General features: G+C 38.6%; 1 long non-coding RNA gene across 1 annotated transcript in view; it reads right to left on the bottom strand.

Moving 5' to 3' along the window:
- The window catches only part of LOC113482257, a 65,562-nt gene extending 46,751 nt beyond the window's left edge, over positions 1-18,811 (bottom strand). The window contains exon 1 of the long non-coding RNA XR_003398807.1: positions 18,673-18,811. This is a non-coding gene — a long non-coding RNA (uncharacterized LOC113482257). The remainder of the gene's footprint in view (positions 1-18,672) is intronic.
- Positions 18,812-19,061: the final 250 nt, after the last annotated feature.

Raw genomic sequence — 19,061 nt, forward strand, 5'->3', positions numbered from 1 at the left:
GGTCCTGGCGTATTCTGTGTCATGGGCCAAAATTTCATTTTTAGTTGTCCTGGGTTTATTTGTTCCTCAGCAAAGCTAGTAATCCTCCTTCAAGTCAAGACCGGATGTCTCTTCATAAAAAGTTTTAGTTAAACATTAGGGTCCTTTTTTTCCTTTCCAGCTCAGCATAGCAGAAAAAGGTAACATTCTCTGCCATGTTAGATGGGAAGGAAAACTTGATGAACTAATGATCCCTCCTAGCCTCAAATCTATGAACCTATCACCAGCTTGATCTATCAAGATTAAATGTTTGTTTGTCTTTCTCTTCTCTTGCACAGCAAGAATAGCAAGGGGAATATTCATTGCATTCAGGCTGCTGAGGAAAAAGTGATATAGAACTGCAATCTTAATTATCTTTTCATTTCCTTTATCACAGCTCTTCTGGAGCCGTGTCTTACTGTTATTACAATTAATACTGCTCTGTGTAAAAGATGCATTGCTGCAACTAGAATTCAGCAAACTGTAACAGCAAAAGCTTACCAAGTGATTAATGCATGTGTGGCATTTAGGCTGGCACATTTTTATAACCTGTCTAAGTGGCACTGACACTAGTGGATAGTAAGCTCTCAAAGAGTCATAGAAGATGATTATAGATAGGGTCGCCATTGGTTACAATGATGGAAGTAACTGATTAATGACTTGCAACAGTAGAGAAAGACCAGATATTAAAGTTGGCAAGGCAGTTAGCCTGTGACGATGGAAGACGGATGGTTTCAGAAGTGGAGATGATTTTCATAACCTGAAGAAATACGTGAGTGAATATGTGCAATAGCAAAACCAGATAGAATTAGGTTTTCAGTGTTATTGAATGGTCTGTATCACCACTATGGATCTAATTAGGTTTTCAGTGTTATTGAATGGTCTGTATCACCACTATGGATCTAATGAAAGATCAATAAAGATAATACAAACAAATGTTTCTTATTTAAGAAATTGCACTTTCCGAAAGTTCAGCTGGTATCCTGTATGAATCAAATAATCACTCAGTTGAAATCAGTATAATTCAGTGGGATAAGATTAGCCCATAACATTGCAGAATCTATGTCTGAAACTTCAGGACTTTTGCATTGACATGCTGTTTTGTACCGTCCAGTTGAAAACAACATCCCCTCAGTAATAAGAGCTGCTCTCTGTGTGAACTGTAAAGCATCAATAACATAATACAACAGCAGCAGGTACTCAGTTTGTGATTTTATCATCAAAGACTGTAATATTCACCATATTTACTTAGCACCTACTGTAAGCAAGTGAACTTCCTTCAGCTTGTTGCTCATTCAAGAAAGCTCAAGTTTTGTCTTCGTGCCTGTAAATGTTTATGTTTCTCTGGCTAAGACCAAAAAGTGTTTCAAGAGCTTCCCTGTCCTGAAGAGTTTCTGATTTATTATGAATAACAACTTTCTTAAACTAATTATGTTTATTATTTCCATTATATCTAGCTGGAAATATATGCCTATAGAAAGAAAATGTGCAAATCCTGCTCTGTTTCCAAGTTGCTTATGGTATTCTTTGTTATTGCTCTAAATTTAGGGAAGGTGATTGTTAAGATACCTTCAGTTTTCAAAAGGTAACTTCAGTGAAAGTGCTACAATGAAATGATTGATTTGTTAGGAAAGTAATGTGTCAGGGACTATCTTGTCAATTATCATACAGTCTTTAGTCTTTCATTATCAAAAGAAATTATTGAGAAAGTGATGAAACTTAAGCACCACAGGAGTCCTCTGGCTTCCCTAGATCTGATTTTAGCCAAGGTAAATTATTGACCATGTGCTAGACTTGTCCTCTGGTAATGGCAGAAGATGAAAGTCAAAGCTGTTATTGCCCCTTGTCCCTTCAACCCTTTGCAGTGGTACCAAAGCTCTCTATGTCACTGGGAGATGTGAAACAATTCCATCTTGTCTATGAATCTTGAAATCCCTAGAAGTCTATTTAGTTAGGAAACAGAGATCAGCATGATTAAAAAGTTTTCTGGAATTCAAAATGAGCATGACTTTTGATTATTTTTTTTTCTTTCTTTTTTTCTAAAATATTGCCACTTGCTCTGTGGAATCATTATTACTTTGCTGTGCCTAAGGATTTTGATATATCAGACCATAATATTAACTCTGGTCATCTCCTTCTGAATGTGTACATGCTTAATATCTGTTTGTAACCTCTGGTATTTGAATAAGGGTTATTTGGTTTTCCACATGACCTAAGAATTTATTGCTTTTCCAAATGCCTTTCACTCATATAGACAGAAAAAGTTAACTAATAAACCTTATGATGGCATTTTAATAATGGAGATCTTTAGAGTAGGCAAAAATAAAACATAGGACTAATTGTAAAAACAGTGAGAAGTCTAAGATGAATTCCAGAAGTTTACATCTGAAGGATGGTATCAAACTATCTGGGTTTTTTATGGTCCAGAGACTGGACTGCACACCAGTACCTGAATTTTTTTCCATTTATCAGAGCCCATGTGGCATCTTGACAGCAAAACTGTGGCTAAGTGGCTTAAAAGATGGGAGAATATCTACACATATTAAAAGTTTTACTTCTTTCCAAGTGATTGATCCAAAATTATAGCAGGTGCATACCTGCAACTGGTTTTGAGGATCAAGAAAAGGAGGCATTGCAGGAGGGAATGGTGAAAGCAGTATAATTTTTCAGTGTTAAATTGTGTGGATTCAGCTTATCCAGAGAAGCTGTTGGAGAAGAAATACGTTGCCCCATGTTAAAAGAGGCAGTTGCATTCTGCTGCTGAAAATGCACTGATATGCCTGTTCTTTAGAGCAAAACCAGGGATGTGCTTTTAGCACTCTTTGTGAATTGTTTCAGGTATTCTCCACAATTCCCTAGGTTTCTAGCAAATAAATCCAAAAATGACACATGTTCTAGTCCAAACAGTGCAAAAGCTGCAGCCCACAGGGACACTGCAGACCATAGTGGACATGGGCTTGGGCACACCAAATGAAGAGCACAGTCTCTCCAGTACTCTGTAGTGCATATTTCACTAGATGAGGAAACAGGGAGGAGGATTTTGGTGCAGACAAAAAAAAAGTGGTGAGATCAGGATCTGAGGTTTACAGCATGGGTTTGAAGATGTGATGTCCGAGATTCATTATCCTCATTCTCTGTTTTCCGCTTCAGAGCTTCATCCAAGATAGAGATTACGGTTTGTCTAAAGTGCCTGGATGCCTAGCAATGCATCATCTGCCTCCAGTGCTTCTGTTGTACATTGACACTTCTCCAAGCACATGCAAATTAGTTGTGTGCAAGTCTGACAATTCATGAAAGTGTGGGAGATTGCCTTCATGTGAACTCTTCTGTTAATTTACATAGGTGTAATCAATCTGATATTTCCCAAAGGCACTGGCATTAATTGTGTGTGTGAGTGTGCAGATCATATTTCTATCTGGGAAATTCAGAGAAGGTACTACTTCTGAAGGGAGCATTCGTTTGGCCCTAACCTTTGTAAGAGTGTTCAGGCTCTAACAAACATCTTGCTCAAGATAAAACCCCAATCCATAGATGATGGTTCTAACATGCCATAAATCACAGAAGCAATGAAGCCACTAGTTTCTAATGGAAAGGACCTTACATGATCTGCCAGGGGAAAGGATTTTCTGTAGTTATCTTCAGATAGGAATGATTTCTTTGATCCAATTCTGAGCTTCTCTGAGTGGGTGATTTTAAAGGGCTCCTCCAAGCTAAATATGAAATAAATGTTTAAATGAGATATCAAAGGAGGTGATTTCATAAAAAAAAATCCTAAGGCACCAGTTGCTTGAAGTACAGATTATAAAGTATGTCAGCACTTGCAGATTTTTACTTTTAGAGATTCCTTGCTTGCTCTGAGGTCTGAGATGGGTTGTATACGCTATCCCAGTTCAGGCCATTTTGCAGTGGTAGCTACTTCATCAGCAGGTTTTGTGCTAAAGCTATTTGGAATCTTTCATATTTGTTCCGACTCTTTTCTTTCTTGTCTGTCAGACTAGAGAATGATATATAGGTTGGTTTGTTGAGTTTTCTTTGGTTTTTTGTTTGTAAAACAGACATCTCACCTATCAAGCAGTTACTTTTTATCTAAGAATAATGCCAAAACATTAGTAGATAAAACCAGGTCCAGAACACTTAAGGAGATATTCTTTGAAATCCATTTGCATATTTGTCTCCTTTTCACTCTTCTTTCTCATTTGAATGATTTACAAGATAGTACTGTATAATATATAACAAATAAAATTATTTTATTCTGATTAGAATAGCAGGCAGAGGTGAAAGGCACTGCTCCATCAAGTTACCAATTTGAAAGTATGTGGCCAGTCTAATCTCTGATTTTTTTCTTTTCTAATGATGTCAGTTAATGTCTGCAAGATCATCGTACTCATTGATGCTAGTGCCTACCTCTGAAAATTTCAACAAGCAGAATTTACAACTGTTCAGAGCGTGGTAAGACCAGCCATCACTGCAATCTTTAGATGTATGGTTTTAGCTGTTACAAACTCAAGGTTTTGGTCCTTTGCCAGTTGACGTATTAGCACCAACTTTATGCATTATGTGTTGGTAGCAAAACAATTCAAACTTGAAATGTGTACATCTTCCACAAGGAAGTTTGCTTGCTGTTTATGTAACTAACCTTTGCAATTTTTCTTTGTTGTTTGAGAGAGCGTAGTCTCCATAAATAACAGAGGTAAAGTCCTAGGCTTGTAATCAGTCAACTGTTATTTAAAGGAACTGAAAAGTGCTTGATTCAAATTCAGATCCAAAATAAATATCAGTGTCTAACAAAGCTTCAAGATTTCTTCACAGCAAGATTTATTGTCTTAAATAAAGACAGTAAGTTCTGGAAAACTCTAGACACGACTGAACTTAAAAGTCCACAATGTAATTGTCGATGAGTTGCAATAGTGTCAAGGGCCTGTTTCTATTCTGACTGTAGCATATCAGGGCATATCTAAAGCAACTTTAAAATAGTGTCATTGACTTGAAATAAGTGCTAATTTGACCTTTTATTGTATTAAGAAGTATTTCTGATGTATGTGGGAAAACTAAATAAGCTTTTTCAGTTTGATACAGACAGAATCATACAGCTGGGATGCTAGCTGAATCCAGTGCAAAGCCTTTTCAGGTAGCTTATCACAGAAGACCCCAGCATCAGAATCACTTCTGGTGTTTAAAACAGACTGGATCAACTTAATTTTTTCTTCCTTTGGGTTTTTTGGGGTTTGGTTTTTGTTGGTTTTGGTTTTGGTTTTTTGTTTTTTTTTTTTTTTTATGAATGAAACAGAAGAAACTATAAACAGAGTTTCTATGGAGGTTTTTTTTTTCCTCCTTCCTAAACCAAATGGTTAAGTATTGCCTCAGAAGAGGATTTTCTGTATGTAGCAACTGCTGCATCATTCTTATCAGGGTATTTTTTCCAATGAAAAGAAACTCTTTTTTTGAAGCAGCCAGAGACAGAAACAGTCATAATCAGCCAGTTGGGTGACTCTGACACCCTGACACTCTGCTTTCCTGCCTTTGGGTTCTGTCCCTGTCTCTGGCTTACACTAATTTACCAGAACTTTAGTTAATGTTCCTGAGACCTAGATGCAGTGATAGCTGCCCCAAAGCTGTCTGGGTTTGATCATATCCATCAGGCATCAGTTTGACCCTCAGCAGAATGACTGAATTAAACTCTTGTCACAACTTTGCCACAGCTATGACCAGAAATGTTTTGTCTCAGACTGTTGTTTTTGATCTTGAGCAAACCTAAGAAATGTGTGGTTTTGGTTTTGTGGGAAGATAGGGACATGTAGTATGCATCTAATGGGAAAAAGAAAAAGGACTACTCTGTTTTATCCATGATGTTGCTGATATAACTTTTAAAAAAGCACATTGCTGGAAATTCAGACTTTTTGTCTCCAAATTAATAACATTCAGGACAAAATGCAGTTAATTAATTACCATGGAGTAATTTAGGTAGGGGGGGAACATATGGAGGTTGTATTATTCACCCTGCTTCAGCTCAAAACAGGTCCAACTAGGTCAGGTTGGTCAGGGCTTTCTCCATTTGAGTTTTGAATATCTCAAAGAATAGAGTCTTCAAAGTGTGTTTAACAACAGACATTGGGTTTGATTCTCCCTGGCCTTTTGCCTCCTGCAGTTCTTACAAAAATGGCTATGAAATGCTTCAGGGCTGAAAGGCATTTTGTACATGCGCTTTGCAGAAGCATAAAAAAATACACTTAATCAAATCCTCACATCTTCCCTCAGCCTTGCAGTTTAGACACATCTACAGCATTTGACTACTGTAAGCTCCTCAGGGAAACATGGACTGAGGAGTTCCTGTATTCATCTTGAAAAAATCCTCCTTTTTTTCCCTAAATTCTTCTCTGAGGAGTTGGTGGTGGCCTCTTGACCTGAAAATATCTTCCACTTCCATTTTAAGACCTATAATCTTTCTTCTAAGAAGTCCAGCTGTAAGGCTTCTGCTTTCTCTGATAAAGGATCTACCATTTATTTCATTACACTGCTTCTGTGTCCTGATACTTTCTAATCATCCTGGTGATGTCAATGTAAATTCCCTCTGAAAGTCTCAAATTTGAGAGATTTGTGGTAAGCAGACACAAGATGAAGTAGAGATCACACTAAAACAGGGTATATTGTGCCACAGTTCAGTCTTGTCAGAAAGCATTTTTGCAGGTTTTAGACAAATACTGTAGAACAGTTGGGAAGATGTTACTTTTCTCTTTAAAACTAGTAAGAATTAATGGTGCTAAACACCTTCCAGAATGAAATCTTTACAAAATTACCTCTCTTGTTAACTCTAAAATAAAGTTCTTGAGTTTTTTGCCCTATGCGTATAAAGACTTATGATGGCTGCTTTCAGGGATGTCCGTATAATACAACATTATTTCCACTTAGATTTAAATTAAGATATATAAAAATAAAATTCATCATCTAAAAAAATAAGAAAAAAAACTGAGAAAATCTAGTGACTCCTTTTGAATGACAAATACTCCACTCATATTTCCTCTTTGAACTAAAATTAACATTTCATATCTTATATCTGAAGATATGATTCAGCAGCAACACAGATTCTTCCCCGTCAGATATTTGCATGAATGTTTACCTTGGCTCTTGCTGCTGGTCCATATGGAGTGTGTGGTCTAAAGCAGTGGACTGTGAGCGACAGGGGATCCTAGAGCCTGCCTCCTGCAGAGCCCTTCCTTTCTCTGCTCCTCTCTGCTCCTTCATGCCCCTTCCCAAAACTGGATCGTTTATGCTTAGAGATGGAGTATGTTCTTGCAGCTTTGCTATAAATGAATATTTCACAGTTTCACATAAAATACCAACCCTCAAAGGAATGCAGAGGAGCTGGGGGGGTGGCGAGCAGCGGGGAATCCAAGCTTTCAGAGGAAGAGGGGGACAACATTTATTAGCTAGCTTTTATTTGTTTCAGCTGATTACATGCATCCAAGCAAGAGGGGAAGTTGACCACAGTATGAATCTGTCCTGCTCAGAGAACCCTGGAGGTTTTAAGACACAGCTTTTCTCTTTTATCCGCAACTGGAAGTCCACCTCATCCAACAGCACCACTACTGTAAGAGATTGGATCAGTTTACCCCTGGAGGGGAGAGTGCTACAGACTGCCCCCACTGTCAGTAAAGCCTTATGTTCCCAGGTTGTCTCTCCTCCATGTACTCAGACAAGCTTGACCTTACTTAGTAAACATAATATGGCAAAAGTCATGAGGATAATGTTGCAGGCTGAAAAATGAATATGTGCGGTACCTCATGCTGTCATTTTTTATTATCTCAAATGTCAGGTCAGTCTTCATTAGATAGAAGACCAATTGCATGCTTTTTTCCCTCCCTTAGTAGCAATTTCTCCTAGTCCCTCTTTTTCTATATTTCTCTCTCCTCATCTCATGGTTCTCAGTAGTTTTTAGCCTGATTACTGCTGTGATATCCCCCCATTTTATGTGGTTTAGCAGAGCAAATGCATGCTCCACAGTTACAAGCTTTATTGTACGTAAAACTGTGTCTGTATTGTAGCAAAGACTCTAGAAGTTCTGTGATATCATTTCTAGTAAGATGAATCAAACCCAAATTTTCTTTGCAGTTTTTCCAATTTGCCCCTTCTCTGATGACACATCCTAAAAAGGTACAAGGGGTGCGTCTTCCACTTCAATAGTTTCTCTATATAGTTTTTCCAAGTTACTGAATCTTATATTTCAGTAATTATTTCTCCTGGTTTGTTCTCCTATACTTTATTGGTATCTCCAGTCTTCTAAGTGCTTTGGGATGCATAAAGCAATTTACAAATGCAATTAGACAGAGATAAAACATGCACAATAAAATAAAGACATCATAAAACATTAAAGAAAACCTTAGTGGTCTTATTCACTAGAGGCATGGGATGACAGTAGGAGCTTGTTTCTTCTTCAAAAACTAGCCTGGGCAGATTGCTACAAAATCATTTAATTGAAGATGAATGCTTCTATGCTGAAATGCTGAAGTGAAGTTCAGTTAGCAGGGTTCATTTTCAGCTTTACCAAGAATTAGGGATATGACATTGCACAAATTCCTTGATTTCCTCTCTTCCTTAGGCTCCCACCTGAACAATGGGAAGAACGCTTTTTTTTTTTTTTTTTCTGAAAACCTCTGTATTTAGACCAAGATTTATTCTGCATAGTGTTTTTGTCTGAATTACTAACAAAAATGGGAAGATGTGAGTAGCTGGGGTCACCAAGTGAAATTCTATATCTGATGGACTATGGACAGCTGAGGAAAAGAGCTCAGGAGATATTAATTGTTAATAAGATCTCCTACAATGCCCTGGGATGATGACAATTACTTCCCCTGCTGTGTCTTTGGTCACACCATAGATTTTATAGCTTGAAGCTATGTTGTTTTGTAATAAATTGGGGAGTAAAAAGTGGGTTTATTTGCTACATTTAAATAAGGATGTCTTATTTTGCCGGTTCCTCATGAGGTATTTCTGTTTCTGGTACATATGCAGAAAACCCCCAGGCTGAGAGATCAGTTTATTCAGTTGTCCTTCCCAGCACCTGCCTCCTGCAAATCTCTCCATCCCTCTTCTGCCACTTCACTGGAAGCCTGTCCAATTAAATACAGGAGATGACTATATTCTTGTCTCATGCTTGCTGGACTTCAGTTTCCAAAATAAAGGAGTATTGTTCTCTCAGGCCTCAGCATAAAAGAATCTTACCCTAATAAATGGATTTAGTGAAATTCCTTGCCTGAATAATATGAGCAATCTAATCTGAAAATTTAATTATCTTTAATTAGTTGTCATTTCATATTTACCCTGAATGGTTTGAGTATCCAAAGCAATCACTCTCAATATCACAGCATATTACTGGTTACTGTCTGGGTAGAGGAAATTCTTATGATTTCCTAGTGGGGACTACAGACTTGATTCCTTTCATAGAGCTGAAGAATTAGAATCATGCCCTTCAGTTAATTTGTGCAATTCGTGTTTCTCATGCTACACTATGCAAGAAAGCAGAGCAGTGAGGGAAGAACAAAATGACCTGATCAATAAAAGATCTTTCTTCATGTTTAAATGTTTTTGAGGAGCAGGGATGGTAGTTATTTTCTTATCCCTACTCATTCTTTCTGTAGTCCAGTCCAACTAAATATCTTAAAATGGATTACATCCACAGTGATGAATGGAGGAGTTTGTATTGATTTACTGAAATCACACTATAATAACATAATTAGTATACTTATGAATGTTCTCTACTGTGAACTAAAAAAAAAAAAAAAAAGAAACAGTAGAAGAAAAAATCCTGCTTACTCACTGAACACTTAAGGAAAAAAACAACACCTAAGAGATACTTCCGCATAACACTGTGATAAATGCTTTACAAATGCTCCTTTCACATTCTCCATGGCTACTGATTCAGATTTCCATTGTGCATCCTCATTCCATGTATACAGTTCTTTGACCCTCATCCAAGAAAGCACTTAGATATTTACTGAACATCTGTGGCTGTTCCTTTTTTGACACCCAGTTCTCACATTCCGTTCAGGTTGTTAGACCACCTCCTTATTGCAGCACGGTGTTAATGCATCTATTGGCATGTTCTGTTTTGCTGGGTCAAAACATTCATCCAGTTTTATAGTAAGATTTAGCAATTGCTATGGGTCTAGCATCCCAAAGAACGGAGAACCAGTCAGAGAGATTGACACTGAAATTCTGGAAGCAGTGTAACTGTTCACTTTCTTCTCTTGTGCTACACCAGCTTTAGTTCATTTGCCAGCTGCATGTTAATGTGAATCCTGACTCATGAGCTAATAATAGGTGACAGGAAAGAAAAGAGGAATGCTTAAAAAAATTTTTTTTTAAAATTATGAGAGAGAGAAGGGAACAATAGACTGTTTGATCAATTGGGAAAAAGCAGCAAATTGAAATAATGAGGCAAACTTTTATTTTAAAGTCTTGAAGATGAGTCTTCAGAGTATCCCTTTTAGCTTTTTCATTTGTTAAAATAATGCTTACCAGGGAGGTGATAAAGATAACCCTGAAGTTTTTGGAATGAAAAGCCAAAGTTTAAGCAAGCCCTTAGGATATGCCTTGTTAAAATGTATTCTTGAAACTTATGTTCTTATTCCGAGCAAAAGGTGGTGATATTTTAACCTTTGTCATCATAGCCGTATAATACAATTTTCTAGCTAAAAAACCTAGTGGAAAGCATAGAAGAAAGATACAATCAATGTCCATATGTAAATTCTGACTTTTTTTATTATTATTATTAATAATAAACATGTTTAACAGGTCTGAGAATATATATCTTCTGTTTACAGCACTGACTGTCATTAGATGATTTAGGTGATTAATCTGAGCTCTAAAGATACACAAGAAAATGTGCCTTGTGCAGAGTTCAGGTATGCTGAGAAATTAAACCACTTAGTGGTCAGTAGCTGGATTTAAGACACTGGTGTCTACTGATCACCAAATTACTATCAAATTATGCACAAAATATAACCTAACTGTATTCCTGAATTAGTTCTTGAAATCCTGTCACCTTCACAGGTCTGAGTTAAGGAGGAGAGATTGTATCAAGTACAGAAAGCTAAAAGCAATCCACATCTAGATAGGACAATGAGGAAAAATATTTCAGAGATGAGAATCTCGGGAAAATTCATTCTTCTTTTGCATGAAAAGAACTCAGACTTGTATGCTTTTTCTGGGGTCCACAGTATTGCTTACTGTTTCATAAAGATAATGAATGCTACATACCCCAAGATATCTTTATGGTCTGGTTTTCAGCACTGTTAAACAGCTGGAGCAGTACTTAGTGTTTGTAAATCATGGGGCTTTTTGCCTAAGGATGCCAGTAATGAGTTGCTGGTCCCTAAAGGACAGTATCAGAAGGTCAGCACTTTTCAGGTGGAATAAAACCGAAGTGAAGGTGCTTGGGAAAAGCCAAGTGAAGTCTCTGCTCAGCCTGCTGCAAGAGGGTTTTGGAGGTATCACCCAGTTAAACTGATTGGTGTATTCTGGGCTAGAGAGGAACCCTCTCGGAGCTGAACTATTTTTCATCCTTCTCTGTACTCTGTCCTTGTGCTTTAATATTACAAAACAAAAGACAGCTCTGAGCTTTAACTTTCTTCTCCTGAGCACAATATACATCATGATTAAATTGCTGATTCCAGAATGACTGGGGTCTTCATAGGGGTGAACAATTTGGTCCATTGTCACTGTATTTCAGAGGTACTTGACCTCCTTAATCTCTGGCCTGCCTTGGGGCAAGAAATGTGAGGTGTATCTGGGCATGTGTTCAGAGTGAGGGCTCTTACAGTGTGCAATATGGCTTTTCTTAGAAATATTTTCATAAGTATAATAATGATTGGAAGGGGAAATTGTTTGGGTGGTTTTGGATTGTCATTGACCTGTGTAAAATGATTATCATCTGCCACTAGTGTAAAAGAACCAAGGACATCAAGATGACTTCTGTTCCTCTGCTCTTTATCTGTATAAAGAAATTGGGCTGGCCTTAAAAAAAATAACAGCCACTTCCCTGGATTTCAGAAAGAATGTGATGTGTTTAAAGCAAACTATTACCACCCTGTGGTTCAGGTTGTGGAGACTTGTATTGGGTTTGAGTGGCAAGGTTTTGGTAGCAGGGGGACTACAGTGGGGCCTTCTGTGAGAAGCTGCGAGAAGCTTCCCTTATGTCTGATAGAGTCAACACCAGCTGGCTCCAAGACATATTCACTGCTGGCCAAGGCCGAGCCCGTTAACAATGGTGGTAATGCCTCTGGGATAACATATTTAAGAAGGAAAAAAGTTGTTGGGCAATGGCAACTTCACCTAGAGAACTGAGAATGTGTGAGAGAAAAAACTCTGCAGACACCAAGGGCAGAGAAGAAGGAGGGGGAGTAGCTCCAGGCACCAGAGCAGAGGTTCCCCTGCAGCCCCTGGTGCAGCCCGTGGTGAGCCAGGCTGTGCCCTGCACCCATGGAGGTTAACTGTGGGGCAGAGACCCCCCTGCAGCCCGGGGAGGACCCCACACCAGAGCAGGTGATGCCCGAAGGGGCTGTGACCCTGTGGGAAGCCCACGCTGGAGCAGGCTCCTGGCAGGACCTGTGGACACCGAGGAGCCCACACTGGAGCAGGTTTGCTGGCAGCACTTGTGACCCTGTGGGGGACCCACGCTGGAGCAGCAGGTTCCTGAGGGACTTCACCCCATGGAAGGGACCCACGCTGGAGCGGTTTATGAAGAACTGTAGCCCGTGAGAAGGATTCACATTGGGAAGTTCGTGGAGGACTGTCTCCCATGGGGGGTTCTCCACGCTGGATCTGTGGAAGAGTGTGAGGAGTTGAGGAGTCCTCCCCCTGAGGAGGAAGGATCAGCAGAGACCATGTGTGATGAACTGACTGCAACTCCCAGTCCCCATCCCTTGCACCACTGTGGGGGCGGAGGTAGAGAAGGTCAGGAATGAAGTTAAGCCCAGGAAGAAAGGAAAGGTGAGGGGAAAGTGTTTTAAGATTTATTTTTATTTTCTCATTATCACCCTCTGATTTGATTTGCAATAAATTAAATTAATTATTTTTCCTAAATCTGAGTCTGTTTTGCCCATGATGGTAATTGATCAGTAATCTCTCCCTGTTGTTATCTCAACCCATGAGGCTTTCATTATATTATCTCTTCCCTGTCCAGCTGAGGAGGGGACTGATAGAATGTTCAGCCTCACTGAAAGTTGAGACTGGTGCCTCAGCATGATCACAGAGTGGTGACAACAGGAGAGCCTGCTGCAGGGGGTGCATGAGGCAAAAGGGACATGTGGAGAAGAGTGTCAAGGATCAGGTGAAGGTAATGTGATGCAAAGACCTGTAGTAGAAGAGAAAGAAGTCAAGAAAACAGTGAATGGTACATATCACCAGAGATTTAAAGTTGGGGATACATGGGGACGGATTTTAGGTAGTTGCTCTGTAAAGCTTCAAATACTATATAGTAAATATGGCTCCCTTTTTGCCTCTGTTCAGAGATGTAAGGCTTAAGCCACTACTAATTTGGAAGCGAGAAGCTCTGAAGAAAGAGATTCAGACTCCTGATTTTTATAGGCACGTGGTTGGCAGCAAAGTGTTTCCAAAGACCTCATGGGGAGACAATGTTCCTGAGACACCATTCAGTCCAGTTGGTGGCTTCTGGAATTTTGTATGGGTCTCACAAAGTTTCTGAATTCTTGATGTCGCTCTACTGTGAACCCTGAAACCTTCTGAGATTTATGCATAATGAGAGTAATTTCTTTGCTGTTATGCACGATTGTTAACCAGCACATTGAGAAGTGTTTTAATAAAGACATCGCTTTAAAGTAAGATAGTACCATCTGTTCTGCCCTCTAATTACAAACAGGGAAAAAGGGAAAGAGAATAATTTACAATTGCATCACAGAGAGAGCAAGGATAAAGAAGTGACATAAAGGTGTGGAAGTCTCCAAATATGGCCTGCTTCACTTATGTTGCTTTCATGATTCGTATACAAATGGAAGATGAAACTGTTCCCTTGTGAAAGAAAAAGTTCCCTGTGATAGTGATTTGTTCTCAAGATACCAGAAAGTTAATCTGAAATGGCATGTCTCTAACAACATATACCAGTGCCTTCTCTTCTGGTGTCAGTCACTTAGTCCTGGAGAAAGCTACAGATGTGAGTTCTGTGTGTGTGTGAGATAAAATAAAAGATATGTTAAAAAAGATGATCTGGTAGGCAGTGGATTGAGATGCAGAAGAACTGCATTCGATTCCAGTTACCATTCTTTTCAACCAAAATAAACAACAATTGTGAGTCTAATTTCAAGTGCAACTGGATTTGATGTTCTGTGAGGCTTACATAGTACATGCATAGTACTCACATAGTAATCATAAAACAGGAATAACAGCTCCATATTGCATAAAAGTGTTGCCAGGATTCAGTCAGTGTAGTGTTTGTGAGATGGGAAGGCTGTCTCCTGACAAGAAGCATGTATGATGCACTGAGATATGCAGGATTTGATTTGATTACCTGTAGCCTCTTCTGCCTTGCTTATTGCATCAGTATATGCTACCTTCTCTGCAGCACTTACACCTTTTCAACAAATATGGAGTAGGCTGAAAGATGCTCCACTGTCCCTCTGTGATGGGGAAATCACATACCCTTGCTCCCAGAGGTGCTGCCCAGTGTGGTTCATGCTGCTGCAGCGGAAAATGCAAAATCTCATGTGATTGTAATTTTAATCACAATCCTCAGCCCTGGGAAGAGTGGCCAAGCAAGGAAACAACAGCTGCTTGAAGATACTTTCTTCACCCTGATTATCTCGGAGGCATGCAGGCTCTGAGCCTCTCTCTTTCTCAGCGACTATGTTGCTGCTTCTGGTTGGAAATTATGCACTGCCTTAAGCTGGGGAAACACTGAGCTCCTGAATAAAATTCCTGCAGGTCCCACAATATGTTTATGCATTTACTTAATCAAATTATTAGAGGATTTATCTGAAAACATCTGAGCACACTGCACAAATTGAGCAAGAGCAAATTCCCATTTGATGCAGGAAAACAAACTAAAAGTGTGTGGCAAAAATGAAACTTGGGTGATAGTTAGTGAATCTTTCCAGTCAGGGGGGGTGGGTTGGTATCTGATCAGCATGGACAATCAAATTATTAAATATTCATGGACTTTGTCGTAAATATCCATTAAGTGGTATGAAACATTGTGTTCAAAGGGAGAACAAGCATAAAGCTCTTCCAGTTCAAGCCAGAAGATCTGGGAATGTATGTCTTCTTTCCTAGCTGTAAATGGATTCATTTCTTTACCAAAATGAGATAAAGCACTTATGATGAGCAGCTTAAGGAACTGGGGGTGTTTAGTCTGGAGGAGGCTGAGGGGAGATCTCATCGCCCTCTACAGCTACCTGAAAGGAGGGTGCAGAGAGCTGGGGATGAGTCTCTTTAACCAAGTAACAAGTGACAGGACAAGAGGGAATGGCCTCAAGTTGCGCCAGGGAAGGTTTAGACTGGATATTAGGAAGCATTTCTTTACAGAAGAGGTTGTTAGGCATTGGAATGGGCTGCCCAGGGAGGTGGTGGAGTGAGTCCCCATCCCTGGAGGGGTTCAAGAGTCAAGTTGACATATCGCTGAGGGACCTGGTGTAGCTGGGAACTGTCAGTGTTAGGTTAATGGTTGGACTGAATGATCTTCAAGGCCTTTTCCAACCTAGATGATTCTGTGATTCTGTAAAATAATGACAGTGAAAAACAGAGCAGAATTCTCTCTCTTTTCCATTACCTCTTTAATAGTAAAAGTGAACAAGTTGTTCCAAAACAGTGCCTTCCACCAGTGTGCAACTGTAATCAAACTATTTGCCACACTGAGTACTGCACCCAAATCACTAAAATGTTTTTGAATAAAGAAAGGAATAAAACCTAGACCTGCCCTAACCAGCAATAATTTTCTGCAGTCATATGATGCAAGGGGATTTTAGCCATGGTGAATACTCTTGCATGCTTTTTTCAGTTAATGTCTTTGGCTCAGAAGGGATTGCAAGCCTGGATTTAATCATGTCTCTAAAACTAGTTGAATCCTTAGGCACTACAGGAATGCAAATTACTATTAAGTTCAAATCCCAGACATAAAGCTCAGAGAGCTGTGTGCTCTTTTGATGCATTTCTCTATATGTAACTGCTGCAGATAAAAGATGGTCCATAAAACCTTCTCATCCAGCACACAAATATATTCAGCTTTTCCTTCAAGCATGAAAAAAAACCAAACTTCAGGCCCAGCCTTCCCAAAATATACTTACCAGGAAGCACCTACTTTCATAAATATGATTTCAGATTTTGATGACTAAAAGACCATCCTAGGTCAGGGCTTCCCAGGAGACAGTGTGAGCTAGGGCAGGTGGAGTTCTCCATGTTCCCCCAGAACATCAGGAAGGATACTTGTGTGGCTATGAACCCTCTTCCTCCTCTGTTAGATCATTGTTGCTTGCAGAAAACCAGTGGATATGGTTTATTCTTAGAGATTATCTAAGTCTGAAGTACCACACAATGGATGAAATTGGAAGGGACCTCTGGACCACATCTGGTCAAACACTAATACTTAGCTACAGCAAGCTCTCTAGCTTTACATTCAGTGGAAGTGCTCAAAATGTTAACATGCATTGGGACTAAGGAAGGACAGGAATGGTTTCGTAGCATTTCTGAGACACACACCCCCCCAGCAAACAGATGTGCTCTAATTCTGTCTTGTAGATCCCCTGAAACAATGTGCTGTCTCTCAGAAGGGAATGTTTAGTCTGAATATTAATATCATTTTGTAATGAAAGTTCTGAACTGTGTGAGAAATATACCCTTACATAGCTGAGAAACCTTCTCAAGTCATTTAATACCCCCCAAATGGAGATTATGAGGTCAACCTTCAAATAGAAGACAAAACTAGTACTGAAAATAAATGTAAATGAAAAATGATCTTTCTGTTTCTGTGTTGTTATATTTTTCCGCACTCAGCAGACCATAGTGAAGTAATCACCCTGGATTTAATTTCTGGTTCTCTGCAAATATAGAAATTAGTTTGTGAGACAAATGCTTCCAGAAGCCTCTATTGTACAGATAGTATGTGTCTAATCTGAAACATTTTCCTGTATCTGCTGCTCTCCAATAAAAGAGGGAGAGACTTTTAAAGTCTTTCTGTGTAACAAAATACTTTGATGGTCAATAATGGCACTCATATTATAAAACTGTTTCAACAATTCAGGTAGTAGTACTAGCAGCTTTGTTAAGCTTTAAGGTACAATAAATAGAATGGAAAAATACTTCTGGATTAATTGTTTGGATCTATAAACTATGTAAAAAATTGAGGTTCCACAGTTGACAGGACAACATCTATTATTATTATTATTATTATTATTAATAATAATAATAATTATTATTATTATTATTATTATGCTGCTCTTCTTCAGTATACTTGCAGAATCATAAGAATTATTTCCAATAAATTATTTCAAGATTTGTGTATTCTTGAGGGTTTTTTGGAAAATAGCTGGAATTTTGAGATGGCCTGTGGTGAAAAAAAATCCTTTATTAAGGAGTGAAAATCCCGGGTTTTTTATTTTGATGCGTATTGGTTGCTGAACATATCTTAACATCAGGGGAAAATTATTTCAAGGACAAAAGCTAAATAATTTTTATTTTTGTTGAATAAGCATAAATGTTAATATAATCAACATGTTTGCTTGCACATTGGGTATTCAAACTGAGATTATTAGCTTGAAAATTATTGCAGGGAAGAATGGCACCTTATTACTTAGCAGAGCAGATCTGTATGTGTATTCAGTCATAATATATTTTCACTAGGGAGGGAGAAATAACATTTCATTTATTATTTATTTTTCTATTAGCTCTGCGTACTAGCTCATTTTGTACAAACTAAGTTGTCTTCTAGTTTTCTGTGCAACAGTAAAATAATCCCTCAAATATCATCTACATTGTGTCTTTGCTTTCTATGCTGCTTTAAGGCTCTGAGGAAACCACATAGACACCATACACAGTTTATATGAAACGGTTTTGTAAATATTAATTTCTATGCTTTATGCAGTCAGTTTTGATTCTTATGTATGGGGGTTTGAATCATTTGATGTCATGAATTTGTTTTCCTCATTATACAGCAGTCATAAATATAAAAAGAAGGTAGACTATGGAGAAAGAAAGAAGGTAGACTATTGAGCGAGAAAGAAGGAAATGGAGAAGGGAAGATAGGAAAATGTTAGACGTACGAAAGAATATACTCTAAGGATGGGCATATTTTTAAGAATACCAAAATGAGTTTCTCCTCAAATATTTCTGCAAATACTTAATGGAAAGTAATAGCAGTTGAAAGAATATTATTACAATGAAAATAAAGTAAAATAGGAAGTGTTTTAAGAAATAAATCCTGACTTCAAAAGTCTTCCTGACTTCCTGACGCCCTTTCCTTCCCAACTCTACAGCCGCTTGGTAAATTGAAGGTTGTTAATATTTGTGTTTCAGCTTTTCTTAGGACTTCTCTAACCCTCAGAATGTGACACATATAATTGCTTTCTCATTGTGGAAATGCTAATGGTTTTAGTTCAGTTACTTCACCCATAATGAGTTAAAAATCAGACTTTTGAAGGAAGGAAAGATCCTTACCTGATGGATATTGCCCAGTCTGACCAGCTGCATAGCACAGCCTCAACATCTCATCAAGGTCTGGGAAGGAATGGGGTGTGGTGATCCTGCTCCCAGGTACTCTGACACCTTAAAAATTGGTGATCCCAATACTGTTCCTTGTCTTCCTCTGCTTGTTCAGTTCAGGAAGAAAGGAATAATTTTTTTTCTCAGATCCTGTTTCCTTTTTAATTAAGGGCTCTGTGCTCAAGAAAGATCTATGTTTACTAATCACAGGTGGAAGGAGACATGCAGGATTTGAACAGTGGGCAAAGCTCAATATTTAGAGAACTTACTCGGGGGAAAATCCCCTTGGTTCTTCTCCCAGATACCTAACTCCTTTATGCATCTGTGAGAATCACCACAAATCA

Source organism: Athene cunicularia (assembly GCF_003259725.1).
Source record: "Athene cunicularia isolate RWA chromosome 7 unlocalized genomic scaffold, athCun1 chr7_part1, whole genome shotgun sequence".
NCBI lineage: Eukaryota > Metazoa > Chordata > Aves > Strigiformes > Strigidae > Athene > Athene cunicularia.